Genomic DNA, 2,925 nt, shown 5'->3' with positions numbered 1-2,925 from the left:
AAGGGACAGTGTGGAGGAAGATTCACTCTGTGTCTGACCCCGGTAGTGTGTGATGGGACGGTGTGGAGGGAGACTCACTCTGTGTCTGACCCCGGGAGTGTGTGATAGGACGGTATGGAGGGAGATTCACTCTGTGTCTGACACCGGGAGTGAGTGATGCGACGGTGTGAAGGGAGATTTATTCTGTGTCTGACACCAGGAGTGTGTGATGGGACGGTGTGGAGAGAGATTCACTTTGTGTCTGATCCCGGGAGTGTGTGATGGGATGGTGTGGAGGGAGATTCACTCTGTGCCTAACACGGGTGTGTGTGATGGGACGATGGGGAGGGAGCTTCACTCTGTGTCTGACTGCGGGACTGTGTGATGGGACGGCGTCGAGGGAGATTCAGTCTGTGTCTGACACCGGGAGTGTGTGATTGGACAGTGTGGAGGGAGTTTAACTTTTTCTGATCCCAGTTGATACAACGGGATTTATGGAGGGAGCTTCACGGTTTGTTGTTCCTGAGTTGCAGAGACAACGTGTCCCCAGGAATGGATCAAAAATGAAGACCTTTGTTATTTCATATCCACGTTTGGAACATCTTATGATGGAGCGAGGCAAAATTGTTCGGAACTTGATTCAAGGCTCCTCGAAATAAATTCAAACAAGGAAAAGGTATGTCTTTCCGCGAGAAGAGATATCAATAATCTAGAGGCCGCGGGGTGAGACAGACACTGAATCTCCCTACACACAATACCACCACACACTCCAGATGTGAGACACAGAGTTAATTTCCCTACACACATTTCCACCACACACTCCAGGTGTGAGACACGGAATGAAGCTCCTTCCACAACGCCCCACCACACACTCGTTGAGTCAGACACAGAGTGAATCTCCCTCCACACCGTCCCACCACACACTCCCTGGGTCAGACACAGAGGGAAACTCTCTGCACACCGTCCACTCTACACTCTCCCGTGGTCAGACACAGAGACAATCACCTTCCACACCGTCCCATCACACACTCCGGGGGTCAGACACAGAGTGAATCTCCCTCCACACCGTCCCATCATACACTCCGGGGTCAGACATAGAGTGTATCTCCCTCCACACCGTCCCATCTGCACTCTCCCGTGGTCAGACAAAGAGTGAAGCTCCCTCCACACAGTCCCATCACATACTCTCTGGGTCAGACAAAGAGTGAAAGTCACACCAGTCATTCACATCACACTCTCCCGGGGTCAGACAAAGAGTGAAGCTCAGACCAAAGTCCCGAGCTCAGACACTGTTTGATTCCCTCTCTGTACCGTCCCTTCACATGGATATGCATTGTTAGAGTCTGGTTCTAAACATTAACCGAAGGGATTTAATTTCACAGAAGTTTGTTTCCAACGCTGTCCAACGATACGTAACATACTGGATTGGAAAATGCGCAGACAGGTGAGGTTTGGACTGTGGCAGCTCTGTGGTGTGGAAGTGGGTCATTCGGATTAGTTTGAAGACTGAAACGAGATCGTGGGGAGAAAATCCCGCAGTGGGATTAGTTTGAGTTCTGACACAGATCTGTGGGGAGAGAGTGAGTCAGTGAGATCAGTTTGGAGAAAGACAGGGTTGTGGAGAGAGTGAGACAGTGGGATTAGTTTGAAGACTGAAACGAGGTCGTGGGGAGAAAATCCGGCAGTGGGATTAGTTTGAGTTCTGACACAGATCTGTGGGGAGAGAGTGAGTCAGTGCGATCAGTTTGGAGAAAGACAGGGTTGTGGAGAGAGTGAGACAGTGGGATTAGTTTGGAGACTGAAACGAAGTCGTGGGGAGAAAATCGGGCAGTGGGATTAGTTTGAGCTCTGACATAGATCTGTGGGGAGAGAGTGAGTCAGTGAGATCAGTTTGGAGAAAGACTCAGGGTTGTGGGGAGAGTGGGAAAGTGGGATTAGTTTGTTCACTGACAGGGTTGGCGGGAGAGAGTGGTGCAGCGGGATTAATTTGAGAGCTGATTCGGGATTGTAGGGGAGAGCGGTGTAATGGGATTCCTACGACGATGGACCCGGCGCTGAGGGGAAAGCGCGGTATCATAGGATAAGTTTAGAGGGTGACAGGGGGCTGTGGGGAGAGCGCAGATTAGTGGGATTAGTTTGGTGACGGTCTCCGGTTGTCTGCTGGATCTGTTTTGTCTCTGTTGAAATTGTTTAACCCTCTTTGACAGGATCGTGGCCTCTGATATTCTGTACGAGTGGAACTATGAAACGCCCACCTGCAGTAAGTGCGGATCGAGTTACCGTTACAGTTGCAAAGGTAATTACAGATTCATCTGCGAGAAGACGGCATATCTGTACCCGGATATTCCTGAAGAGGTCCGAGGTCTCTGTCAACAACCTGTCGGGCCGACTTCAATCAAGTGACTTCACCCCACTTCTCCACATTCAATCTACCTCACTCTCACTCCCCCATCCTTTCATCCCCTCCCACCCTATCATCCCCTGCTTTCTACCCCAGTCTCCACCTCTACTCGCATCCCCATTCTCCCCCTACTCTCCCTCTCCCCACCTAGACCACTCTTCTCCCCTCCCTGCTCCAAACTCCCCCACTCCCCCATTTACTCCTCCTTTCTACTCACTCCTCTTCTCACTCTACCCTTCTTCTCATAAACCCATTCCGCTTCTCAATCCTGTGCATACTAGCTCTCGATGCCCCAGCCAAGGGGGGGAAAGGATGTGTATTCACCCTAACTGTGCCTCCCCTGGCTTCATACCCACGCTCCAAGGAACAAAGTCCCATCTTTCTTGTCTTCTCTCCATAACTCAGACACTCGAGACCCGGCAACATCCTCGTAAATCTCCCTCCGCACTCCTTCCATCTCAGTGGCGTCTTTCCTACAGGAGTGCGAGCAGAACTGAACACCGGACTCCAAGCGCGGCCTCACCGACGCCTTGTGCAACTACAGC

The 2,925-nt window shown here is 51.4% G+C and overlaps 1 long non-coding RNA gene across 1 annotated transcript; it reads left to right on the top strand.

Moving 5' to 3' along the window:
- Positions 1-544: 544 nt before the first annotated feature.
- Positions 545-2,333, top strand: LOC140719865 (uncharacterized). The gene is made up of 3 exons (XR_012097032.1): positions 545-655; positions 1,362-1,423; positions 2,187-2,333. It is a non-coding gene; the product is annotated as an uncharacterized lncRNA (long non-coding RNA).
- Positions 2,334-2,925: the final 592 nt, after the last annotated feature.

This window comes from Hemitrygon akajei, unplaced genomic scaffold, assembly GCF_048418815.1.
Source record: "Hemitrygon akajei unplaced genomic scaffold, sHemAka1.3 Scf000033, whole genome shotgun sequence".
Classification (NCBI taxonomy): domain Eukaryota; kingdom Metazoa; phylum Chordata; class Chondrichthyes; order Myliobatiformes; family Dasyatidae; genus Hemitrygon; species Hemitrygon akajei.
Note: the sequence above shows the minus strand (reverse complement) of the source record. Positions and strands in the feature narration are given on the sequence as shown.